The following is a 13,593-nucleotide window of genomic DNA, read 5'->3' on the forward strand; positions in this document are numbered from 1 at the left end:
CTGACTCCAAGAATTTGCCACTAAGAACCAGAAATGAGTTTGTTCTGGTTTTTTTTTTTTGACAGACTTTCCCTGGAATATTCCATGTGAGAATATTTACAGAGAAAACTAAGGACAATGAAAAGACAAAAATGTTTTTCAAAAGCAGAGAAATAGAGCACGTCGTATCCATATGATTCAAAAGAATCCCGCTCAAGCGTCCAGTTATTATTAAGCTAATTTAAAATTTCACTTGAATATGATGTTGTTTGTTAAGTAGACTGGGAACTACGTGAGATTTCATGTTTATTAATTTCTTAAAAGGCTCTGCCTATTGTGGTAACTTACACAATATTTGGTGCTCAACAAATGATTGAAAGAATGCATTAATATTAAACACACTCATGATTGTAAACACTAATATTAACACTTTTAGATCAATTCAGTGGCAAATGAATTCAGCTGACGGTTAAGGATGCACCCAGCGCTCTTACTAACTCCCATCCACCCAGCCGTCCATCCATTCATTAATTCCAGAATTGAGAACACGTTTTTGGGCATCTAATGAGTTCTATAATAATTGAAAAGTAAGTATAACAGTGCAATGGGCAGACAACTCCTGGGCTTCCATGGAGCTTAAAATTTATTAAAGACCATAATTCAAGTAATTGCAAAAAGCACATAATGAGACAGAGTTAATGAAATGTACCGTGCAGAGGAGGAGCAGCAGGAGGACTTGCAGCAGTTTCAGCCGAACCCTAGCGGGTGGGGCAGTCAGCCACCTGCAAACGCAGAGACCACGGCAAAGAGCAGAGCGCCTCCCACGGCTGGAAGGCGGGAAGAGGCTGAGGAACCTGAGGGAGCCGCACAGCCTAATGCAAGGGGAAGGCGGGGACATAGACGGCGACACAAGCGGCTGGAGAAACAGGGAGGAGTGAACAGGAAAAGAACATTGTAAGGTCAGAGCCATGGCTTGGCTTTCATTCCAAAGGCAACAGGAGCCATGAAAGAGTTTTCAGCAAACGAGTGACGAAGCTGTACTGATGTTTCAGGGAGACCCGTCTGGCGGCGCTGTGAGGTCGAGCTGGAGATGGAGCACCACACACGAAGCCCAGTCTCCGCTTAGTCTCCAGCCGTGCCTCGTGTTAAGGTCACTGTGGACACTGCCAGCCACGAAGACAGGTTCACAGACATCAGCAGACGCTCTGACAAAGTCTCCAGCAGCCACAACAAGACACGCTAAACTAAATTTTAATAAAAACATTTATTCTATACCTAGGTCAAAAAGAAAAAGGGACAAGAAAGACAAGAAAGCAATCAGAGTAAAGAGAGAAGAGAGACGTTACTAGTTACTGTGCACACGCACCTTGGCCTCACCGCTGTAATTTAAATATTAGAGGGCAAAAGACACAGGAATACATATTAGTCACTTCTGTATATTTTACAGGCAACCTATTATTCATAATAATTTTCAGGCTTAAACCAATTGTGGATGCATGGACACACAACAATGATAAAATACGTGTGAAACTGTCACACTTCAGTGGTCACATTAATGAACGCTCAGCGTTTCAGATGGGGGAATCACCAGCATAAGTATTTCATTACAATGTGGGAAATTTTTTTCCTAAAATGAACTAAACAAACCAAATTATTTCACAAAGACATTGAACAGCTGTCGCATGACAATCACTTCTGGTCAAAATCAGCAAGGGTCTGATTCCAACTAATAATAATCAGGTTAAATGTGCATAATGACTATTTAGAGCCCAGGTCTCTATACTGTTTATAAGATTTGAGGCAAAACAGAGCCCATGATAATTCTTTCTGTCTCATTATTAAAACTTCATTGCAATGATTTAGATTAACAGACTCTGCTCACCACCAATGCTTGTAAATTTTCTGATGGGTGTGTGACACCAATATCCCATGATTTGCAGGTACTCTTTGAAGATGATGATTTTAATAAGCCACAGATAACAGATTTATACATATGCTGATTTGATGATGACTTTAAAAAGAATCATAAATGAAATCCAAAAGTCTATGATCAATTCTCTCCACTTCATTTATGTGGAAATGTGAAGGAAAAGCAAGGCTGGTCTAACAAGATAAATCACAAGTCTAGGAATGTGAAGGAGAGGCTGGGCTGGGCTAACAAGATAACTCACAAGTCTAAGTATTGGAATACTGATCTGAGTTCTGCTGGACTAACTTGTAAATCTAAGATAATTAGTGTTGGTTTGCTGTTCAAGTTTTTTGCTAGCCAGCTGGGTTTTCAAAGATACATATCTGGCTTTGGAATGTTGGTTTGCTGCCTCCCTGCCTCCACTTTTGTGACGATAATGCTGCTAAAGCTGTTCCATGCCTATTGTCCGAATACCCCAAGCTTGTACTTTACCCTATAAAACCTCATGCGCACGTCTTGGAGGTGCTCAGAGCTTCAGAGCAGAAGCCCCTCTGAGCCCACCGGTGTAACACATCTGAGTACTCCAACCCTCTGAGTGGTGCTTGTTTCTTGACTGGCCTGTCGTTTCCGTAACAGAAAAAGTTAGGACATCAACCCATCAGACAGTAAGTGAAAAATGAAAGAAAATAAAGCGGAATCAGTGAAACACACGAATCTAGAAATAAGCACAACTTTGTAGGTAAAGTAGAAAGCTCTCCACGTTCTCTTACAAGTTAATATCTGATTTGATGAAAGCAGTTGAAATATGCCTTTTCTGTCATCCTAACTTTTTTTTCTATTTGTCCTCCTTCTCTTTGCCTTTTCCTGTTCTTTTTCCTTCCCTCCCCGACCCCCTCTTTTTTCCTTCTTCTGCTACCACTGGCAACACCACAATCACTGCCCATTACGTGACAATGACAGCAGCCCTGCAACGATCCAGGCAGCACTTACGCCAAAGCAGGGACAGCCCAGCCGCTGCCCTGACCTTACTTCACTTTGTTCTCACAATAGACTCAGGAGGTCAGAATTATTAACCAATTCAATTTACTTTTTCCATTAACGCAACTGTCTGAAATGATTCACACGGCTTTTCCACGGTCACAGGGCTAAAGCCTGCAGGGCGGGCGCTCACAGCCAAACCTGTCTGACGCCAGGTCCCGGATTGCAGCTGCTTTTTAAGCGGTCTCCCCCTGGCCTATGAGTTTCACTCGGGCCAAAATGAAACAAAGGAGCAGAGCGACGCCACAGACTCAGTGGTGTGACTAGGAAAAGGGAAACAGCGCTTTAAAAATAACGCGTGGTCTGTCGGTTTTCTGTTTTGACTGCAGATTCATTGAACGCTTCCTTAAGGGTCACCCTGCAGTTCACCACCTCAGACACGAGGGGGCGTGTCGGAGCAACAGCATGGACAGAGCCCTCCTCCCAGGAAGACACCTCCTGGCCGTGGAGCCAGTGACTAGGTTCCCGTCCCATCGCAGCAGGAATTCAGAGGTGGGACATGGGGCTCAAGAAAGTAAAGCGAGGATTTACTAAAAGATGGACAGCACCCTCTCAAGGAGGGAGCAGGCAGGCTCAGGGGGCCGCTGCCCTGAGTTTCTTTGGCACGTTGGTTGCACAGGGTGTAGAAATGAATGGGTGGGATATTCACGGGGGACGGAGGGGCTTGGGGTCCTATTCCCCGATTTCCATCCCAGCCCCACCTTCCCGTGGGGAGGAGGGATTTTTGTCCTTATTTAGTCTGGATCGGAAGTGTCCTGGCTTCGATGCGTGATGGGGACTTCTGACCTGCACGTCTGGTTTTATTGAAATGAGGGCATAATGAGCAAAAGGTTACATTCAACACTGGAGATTCCTGCCTTTTCCCACCTTTCTTTGTCGGTTTCCAGGCCACTCATCGCCCCAAAATGTGTCACCGCTTATCAGCCCAGAGGTTCCTGCTTTTCTCTCTCTGCCTGGGGACCCCTGGTGCTCACATGATGTAGGGTTTCCTGCGTTTGGCCCGCGCCCCTCCTTCCTGCCCAGTTCCTGCCTTGTGGCCTGTGTGCCCCTTTCTCTGCTCACATGCAGCTCTCTGCCTGCTCTGATAGCCAGATGGGAAGTAGCTGAGGGTTGGATACATGGAGTTTCTGTCCAGTTCCAGGCTGAGGGAACCAGGACCCCCCACTCCCTGGTGTCCAGCCCACCCTGTGAAAGGGAGACAACAGCGTCTCTAGTAGGAAATGCATGATAATTTGGAGGACTCCTAAGAAAACTAGGGCTGGAGTGCCCCTTCCCTGGTTCTTGCCTATGGGAGGGTATTATATTCAATGAACCCACACACTTCACATGGTGTCCCATCCAGCACAGCAGGCAGGCTCCCATGACAGGGCAGCTGGGACTGGCAGCATCCAGGAGAGCCCCCTCCCTGCATCCTGCACCCTGCACCCTGCATCCTGCAGTACAGTAACTAGAAAGCAGACCAGATGGCCTCAGCTTCCAAGAAGTGCTCAGTAACAGATGAGAAGGACACGCCTGGGGCACAGGGGAAACTCTGGAGCCTGAAGTTCAGGTGCATCCACAGCACCAGAGAATGTCAAGTATCGCTTTTCTCAGACCCAAAGGAAACACAGCACTCGGAACCAGAGACACCTCACGGTCCACCATCAAAGGGTGCTCAAGAGGCAGATCAAATCAGCCACACGTTGGCAGATGACAGCTTAGGGCTTGCAGGGGTGAGACCAGACCCCCGCCCCGAATCCCATTATGGGGACTGCTTGCTTCTGAAGACAGACAACATCACGGGAAAGAAAAGAGGAGAGACCCTTGACAAAAGGTAGAAATTTTAAATTAATTAGCACTTACCCTAAAACCTGAATTAACCCAAAACTGAGTCTTTCACAAGAAACCACTACGTTATTTTTAAAAAGCAAGCCCCAGTGTGACACCGCACCTGCCTGTTCCCGACACGTCAGCAGGGCTGAGTCCTCACACGGTTTAAAATTACTTGCAGTGAAAAAAGAAATGAGTAGTTGTGTGCCTCTGGGTGGAGATGCCATCACCTTGACCAGTCGTCGGTCAAAGGGAAAGTAACCGCTCGTACTGGCTTAATTGTCCGAACACAAGTGTAATTCACTTCCACTTCAGTAAGCAGCAGGTCATCACTTATTAACTATTTGCAGTGATATGTTTTGCTCTTTAATAAGATAAAGCAAATAGTCAATTCAATAATCAAATTAATCAATAAGGTAAAAAAGAGCAGCTGTTTTGAATCATCTGCATAAAATGACTAAGATCATTTTTTATGTCAACCGTTCATTTTGAAGTATGATGTTCTAAAAAGGGTCTTCACCCAGCGATGTGAAGTGAAGTGTCAGCCACCCAGAGATAAGGCCTCTGAACTCTCCAGACATTTTTTTTCACCTCTTCACTGCTTCTTAATCCTTCCATCAGAGAAATGAAAAAAGATTATATGAGGTGATATTATAAAATCAATCAAGAGAGTCACTTCCATACATTCTGTTTTAAAAAAGTCTCAAAGGAATCAGAGGCCTATGGATAATCTGTGTGATGACTCTTCCCCAATGAGCACTTAGGATCCATCAATACACGTACCCGACAATTCTGTACATAATGTTACATGCACAGCAGGGATCAAATTAATTCAGATAATACATAAGCTAAAACTGCATGTGGTATTAACGGACACTTTAATTGCTTTTAACTAAAATAAATGTGATGTCCCAGAAAACACCACTTATGCCCACAGAAACACTGATGCAGAAATTGTCACAAGAAGTTGGTTAAATGTATGTTAAAAATCAACTAACCAAAATAAGCAAGATGGATTTAGAAGAAGATTGGCTGCTACAACAGGAATTTGTCTTAGCTGGTACAGCAGCTCTAACCACTTTCTTGGAATCTCCACCTATTGGGTCACAAAACCACAGTCAATAATCAATTTTAAAAAACAAAAGAAAAGCTGAAAGCAAGACAGACTCTGAAGCTGACCCCCCTGCCCAGGCACTGCACTTGTCAAGCTCCCATCAGTGCCCACTGTCCCCATTCGTCCCTCCAGGTACTACGGGGACCTACAGCTCAGACAGAGGTAAGTCACAGTCCGTCTCAGCCCTTACTCTTAGGACCGCATCAGAGCTGGCCCTACAATTCACACACTGCAATTGTTAGTAAGGCACTGTAAAAATATTTCTTCTTAAGAAAAAGAGGAGATACTGCTAATTTGTCTTTGATAATTGACGAAACATAGGTTTCAAACAGTATATGGAGACTGCCAATTCTAGCAACCCTGGGGAACACATGCATTGAACGGTCACCACCCAATCCTGGAGAACACGTACTTTGCAGTACCTTGCTGGTCTCGCACTGAGTAAGATCTCCTGTACCACCCTTGGCAGTAACCTTAACCACAAACTTCCAACGCAAATGCCAAGATTCTTGCAAAGATCTGGAAGTTAATTCATGGCAGGTTTGAAGAGCTTAATTTGCAATTCCATACGGAAGCATCAATCTTGGCAAAACCAAAAGTGGACCCATGTGTCTCCAGCTGCCCCAAGTTCGTCATAACACTGTAACCCCAAATTACATTTCACTCTGGAAAAAAAAGTCCACAATCTGCCCCTCAGAATTTCCATAGATTAAGATAAAAGAAATATTAGCTCATGATCAACTTGATTAAGACACAAGGAAATGAGCTCCCATGAATGGAGGTCAGTACTAACAGCTAACATTGTATTTAGATCATAAAGGATTGCACGCGTTCCATTATCTGATCCATAATATAAAATAACATATCTGAACTATGGAAAATGATATCACAAAAAAGAGCAAGTACCATGACATTGTTTTTCAAAGAGGATAACAAGTAATTCTTAGTAGAAAAACATAACTTTTATTTAAAAATTTTTGTAATGGAGCTAATTTTTTTCAACAGCCCGTTAAAAACTCATGAGAGAATTAGTAGTTTACAAATCAGGTCTGAAGACAATCGATATGGAAAAGAGAGATGCAAGAAGTTAGACATTTAAAAGAAAGGTGAAACGCAGGAGAGCTCAAGTGAAAGGTTGTAACACACCTTCGGTCTAGGTTCCAGGAATACAGACCAGAGAGTACGGTGCTGAGTAGGGATTTCAGAACTGAGAGAGGAATGACCTCTTGTGACAGTAAGTTCAACATAACTAACTCATCAGGCTAAATAAAAAATTAATCCAAACCTATGCCCATCAGAGTAAAATGCTCAATCACCAAGGACCTAGAGAAAGTTTTAAAAGCAGTTAATAAAGAAAGATAGATAATTCATGAAAGAATAACTAACAGGACACAGCTCAGAAGCAACCATAAAAACAACCTGAGAGGGTAAAAGAAAGGTGTCAACTGACAATTCAGTGCCCTGCAGACCTGGTCCTATGAGAAGCAGGGTGAAATAAAAACGCATAAGGGTAAAAACAAAACGAAACAAAACCCATGAAAGAATACCACCAACATCTAACCTATCGTCCAGAAGGAGTCCAGACAGGATGGGAAAGCATCTCAGAGGGGAGTCTTAAGAGGGAAACAAGCAAACAAAAAGATAATAAACTGTCTCCATGTAGATAAATATGAACAATCTGTATAAAATACAACGCTGATAATGTCTAAGCTGAGAAATTAAATACATTTTTCCTTAAAACACTGGAAATCATTAGATTACTAGGGAGGAGGAGGATTATCAGAGTTGAGTGTTCCTGTATGTTTCGGGAGAGGGTTTAAATACTGTTTTGCATTTGCTAACTTTAGTGTGAAAATGAAAATTAAAAACTCAAGAGTAACCATGGAACAGAAATAGTGTTTCAAAACAACAAAGGAGTAAATTCTTAACGGAGAGAAAACTAACAAACAGAAAACTTATGAAGTAGGCAAACCAGGAAGGAAAAAAAAATATCAAAAAACTGAGATGAATAGGAATTAAAATGTAAGATGGTAAAAATGAGATCAGATACATCCCAACAAACAGAATTAGACAAAATCAGAGGTTCCAAGGCTGCATTTAAAATTGTTATCTTGACAAATGCTATTTGCATCTAAAGCATAAAGGCACGCCAAAGACAGGGGGTGGCAAACTCTTTCTGTAAAGGACCAAATGTAAGTATTTTTGGCATCAGGGGCCACATGGTCTTAGTGGCAACTATCCAAGTTTGCTGCGGGAGCATCTGGAAACTGGAGATCGTATATAAATGACTGAGTTCCAGTAAAACTTTACAGATGTAGGAGGTGAACCAAATTTGGCCTTTAGGACATGGGTGACAACCTGAAACCTAAGATAGAGACAGAAATGTTCAAAGGAACGGAGAGAGAAAATGTAACACTTCAATATTAGCCAAAAGAAAGCTTGAATTGGGAGACAGAAGAGATCACTTCATAATAGAGATTTAAATCCACCAGGGAGATATTTACACATTTGAATGTACCTAATAAAATAGCCTTGAATGCCACATTTCAATAATTCAGATGTGATTTTCTTCTCCACGTTTTTAACGTCTCTAGAACAAGGATGGGTCTCCACATCTAGAGAAGGTTACCATTGCAGCTGGCCTGGCAGCAGACATGATGGAGTCGTGACTGTGTGCGCACTTGTCCCTTAACCTGTCAGTACAAATGGACCCCCGGAGACCCCTGATGTCTCAGTTAAGAAGCCTTCTAAGGACCATTAGAGGAAGGAACCCAAGTTACGATGATCTGAAAACATTCTTTCGTCACAGTAAATTCTCAGAATCCCAAATTGCAAAAGAAGCGTCAGTGGTTTGGAAAAGTTCCTACGGTCACGCATGCTTCCCTCTTCTGGTTAACACTCAAGACCCCACCCCACAGTCCTGGGCAACGCTGCTCAGAGATGGTATGAAATAGAAGAATAAACACTGTCCTCAGCCACCTTAGCCACCCTTCGCAAGGGTGAGGCTCCAAATATTAAAGGTTAGTCACACTTGACTTTGTTGTCTCATGGTTCTCTCTTTGCTTATACATAGGTGTGATATGTGATCATTAATTAATTATTGATTAATTAATCAATTATTAATTATTGGCTATGTAATAATCACCAGTGTTCGTTTGTTCAGGGTGGTACATAAAATGGTGTGGGCTACATCATGTGATGTCTCAGACCAGATAAAATTTGGAACCTAAAAACTGACAGAACTACCGGGGGAGACGGACAAATCTATCATCATGGTGGGATATTTCAGCGTACCCCTCACAATGACTGATCTGTCAAGGAGCAGAACGAAGAATCTGTAAAGACAGAAAAAAGTTATCCAGCATAATTAACAAGTTTACCTTAATATACATGTTAACTGTGGTAATAAAAATCAACAATACAATTTTTTTCAAAAATCATTTACAAAATGGTACTCAGCTCTAAAGAACATTTCAATATATTTCAATATCTGAACACAATTTCTTATCAGTAATTAATTCAATTTAAAAATTAAATTGTTATAAAAGATACATAAAATATTTCCTAGTTTAAACATTTTACATTTTAAAAGTATAATATAAATTTAAAATTTTAACACTTAAAAAACAATAAAAGAAGTACGTATCAAACTTTGTAGGATCCAGCAAAATCGCATTTTCAAGAAAATGTGTCTATAAATTTTTTCTTTTGAGGAAGAAAAAGGCTGAGAGTTAATGATGTGTGTGTCTATTTAAGAACTGGAAAAAGAACAGAATAAATCTGAAGTAGAATTAAGGTAATAATAAAGATTAGAAAAGGGATTTATGAAGTAGAAAACAAATAAACAGATCAACAAACCAAACTGAAGACTTACTCAGTTTAAAAAAAAATTCTGGTCACAATGAACAAGAAAGGACAGTAAGAAAAAGCATTCAGAAAGGGGACATAATTGTGTATAGGATTGGAATTTAAAAGCTGATAAAAAAATCTTTGAAGAGCTGTGTATGTAAATTAATGATGAAAAGGACAGATTCCTAGAAAAAACTCAGTTGAGAAAAACTGACATGAGAAAAATTAGAAATCTTAAATAAACCTATAATTCTTAAATGCAATCAATCATTTACTATGAGTCATCCAGCAAATTAATAAACTCTAATGATTTGATAGGTGAGTTCTAACAATCTTCTAAGGAATGCATTACTCCAATAATATATAAAAGCTTCTAAAGAATAAGAAATAAGAGATAAATAGTCCCAACTCATTTATGTGAGTTCTCCTAACAGTTGACTTGTTCAAATCAGAATTCAAAGAAGATCCACACACTCAATTTGGTTGATAACGTTTATGGGGTCTCCTTGAATGTACAGGTAACCCCCCTTTTAATTTTTTTTTCTTACAATTGATATTCAAAAGAAGCCAATTCTTTTGTCTTTGTCTATTCTAGAGTGTTTCACAGCATTTTGCTGATGCAATCCTGTCCCATCAATTAACATATTTCTCTGGCCACTGTATTTCCTATAATCTGGCTGTTAGATCTTAAATTTTGATAGGTTGCTTGTTCAATTTCCTAAGATACTTTATACAATAATAGATGCATACAACTATCAGAAAAAATGTATTGTCTCTTTTCTCTTCTTTCCTGTTATTTCCTTCCTTCCTTCCCTCTCTCTTTTTTTTCTTCTTTCTTTGTTTTTCTTTTTTTCCTATGAGGTTATCAGTCAATGATTGAATAAGCCCAGGTCTGTTATTTCACTGAAGGTGAATTTTAAAATATTTAAATATTTAAAATAAGTGATCTTTTTATAATACTTTCTAACAACTATTTCTTCTTTAATTATTAACTGGAATACTTTTGTGAATAGAAAGTTTCTTTCATCAAGATTTGAGCAGAGACAAAATGGCAAAGTACTTATGGGAAAGACAGTCTGAAGTTTGATTCTTTCCATTATTTTCCACTTTCTACATAATGATTACACTTAACATTCTCTAAAGTAAAAAATAAACTGTTTCTTAAATTACCAATCTATTGGCGGCAGCGGTGGTATTTTCTTTTGAACCCATGGATTTTTATAAATTTGATGTGCTGCAATCCTTTAAAACTTTTACTTTATTTTCTGCTCAAATTATTTTGTTTGGCTAATAAGCGGTTCTTCAAGTTTGCTTTCAACTGCTTTTGCCACAGCCCCAGTGGTCTCACATACAGTTTCCCAGCTTTGTGGTACAGGAGAGTTCTAAATTCACCTGTTACATTTTCCACCCTGGACCCAGAATCTTCTGTTTCTTCATGTAGATCTGGTTACTTTATGATGGTTTTATATTTTGGTGGTTTATAAATTTCACTTTAGTCCTAATTAGGGGTTTAGATGGTTAATTCCAAGATTTCATAGGGTCCAGACTGCTTCATCACACTCAAACACAGAAATCCGTCTGCACTCACCTGCAAGTTGGTGCCCGAAAAGTTTCCTTCTAATGCACCTGCCGTTCTCAGGCTGCCCTGCTGCCCTTCCTCCTCAGCGAACGTGGGCAGCTCGGGAGTTCTCAGTCCGTCAGGTCCCCACCCGCCTCCTCTTTTGTCCTGCGCACTTTCCACGGGCACAGACCGTCACTGCCCTTTGTGGTTTGTCCTGTTTTGGGTTTCGTGCCGACTTCTTATCGCTTGTTTTTGTTTCAAATGTCTTCTGGGTGTTTCTGGGTTTCGTCAGTCAGATTTTGTGGGTGGTTTTGGAAATATTCAAACACTACAGAGCTACTGACATCTGATGTCGTTTGAAGATACCTATATAAATGATGTGTCGCTAATTTCCATCCCTCCAGACGTCACAGATGTGCCAAATACTATGCTTTATCCTTTTAAAGATTCTTACTTTATAACTCAGAAGACATATTAGTGCAATCAGCCTGGGCTGTGACGTGGAAGAAAAGAAAATGGTCTGTGAATCTTCTTGCCTGGTGTTTACGGGGATGCAGTTACTGTTACGTTGCACCAGATCTGCGAGATGAGTCTAAGGGGGAATACAATGCCAGTGGACGTCAGTCATTTGGAAAAAAGCTCTGAGTGCCAGTGAGGGGCAAGACACACTCAGGGCACACTGTGACTGGGCTGCATGCACCCAGGGAGAATGTTGTGAAGAGATACAAAACACAGTCCCCAATGCTACTCCACTGAAAAAGGAGCTACAGATCAACACAGGACCCTGGAAAAGGGCACTTTGAACAGAGTCGATTTCACAAATCAGAATGATAGACAGGGTCTATGCTGTTGAAATTCCATAAGATCTGCCTGTAGCGATACTGATGACTCACTCTGTCCCTACGCACATTGTCACTGCATCTTCACAACAGTTCTGTAAGGGAAGTGTTACCCCCACTTCGTGAGTGAGAAGAAAAGGTAAAGAAAACTCACCGCAGGTAGCACAATCTGAAAGTACCAGACAGACCAAACACCAAACTCCTACCTGTATGACACTGCCCACCTAGTCATAGAAAACCTCTGTGCCAAAAAAAAACCAGATAAATCAATCAACACCCAATTCATAACAGGGGGCAAAGCTATTCGACACATGGAGCGGGCATAACCCATAAATAACAGTGAGCAAACATTTAAAACTTCAAATTAATTACAATGTAATATATAAATAACTGATTTTAGGTTAAATTAAAACATGTGATGGCAACCAGAAAGAAACTGGGCCCTTGATCCGAAAAGGCACACCTAATGCTCTTTGGGGAGGCATCAAGATAAAGAGATTTAAGGAAAAAATTGCACAAAATTCATTTCCCTTTCAACTTGACCAGCTCTGACTATGGAAATGATTTTTACAAATACTTTCGAGTCCTCTAAGGCTGAGCAAATTTATTAATTATTTGATTGTACCAAACCTACTCTATAAGTTTTCATTTATCTTCCCCGGGATATAAAGTTTGTTTCTAAGGAAAATTTCTACAACTTTTATCTGCTCCTAAATTCATTTCTTTACATGCGAGTATTTCAGGCTAGCTCCAGTTAATGGCCTATTAGCATAAAATTTCACTGCTTGTACTTAATTTGAAAGATCTACTATCTATTCTTGTCTAAATCTTTATGAGAACCAGCTAAAATAATTAGTTTTCTGTTCAAAAATGATTTTGTAATATTCCATGAGGTCTTATCTGTTCTACTGCTTTTAATGCTTCCCTCCCATGCCTGATAGCTTGCTGTAAAATCATTTACCTGCTCCCTATTTTGAAAGAAGAATGAGGAATTCTAGTTCTAATTCTAACATTACAAATGAAAGCTTGATATGGAGATAAGGAAATTATCTCGAAAAACTGAGACCGTTTCTTGACAATCATGGTAAGTGAATTATTTGACCTACAAATGCCTTTTCTCTTCTCTGACTTGTTAACTGGCCTATGTGCACCCTTTGGAGGAGTCTGTTTCTTGTCTTTTTATGCTTTCTATAATGTTTAAATTCAGATAGACACTTGCTTTACTTTTACCTCGAAAAGCTTACGTGGCAGGAGGTTGTTTTGAGCTCAGCTCAATGAACGCGAATTCTGCAAGAGAAATGCCGTGAACTGGAGTGGATGCCAGGCATGTCGACCGACGTCTGTGTGGCCCACGGGACTCAGGAGGGGAACAAAGATTGGCTGTCGAAAGCACAGCGTGCACGTGGCCCTGTGCCAGGTCAGGGGCTCAGGGACTCTCAGCAGCCCTCAGAAAAGCCTGGTAAATGGGATCAGTTTTTATCTAATAACATCATTA

The sequence above is a fragment of the Camelus ferus genome, chromosome 31 (assembly GCF_009834535.1).
Source record: "Camelus ferus isolate YT-003-E chromosome 31, BCGSAC_Cfer_1.0, whole genome shotgun sequence".
In the NCBI taxonomy this organism is placed as follows: domain Eukaryota; kingdom Metazoa; phylum Chordata; class Mammalia; order Artiodactyla; family Camelidae; genus Camelus; species Camelus ferus.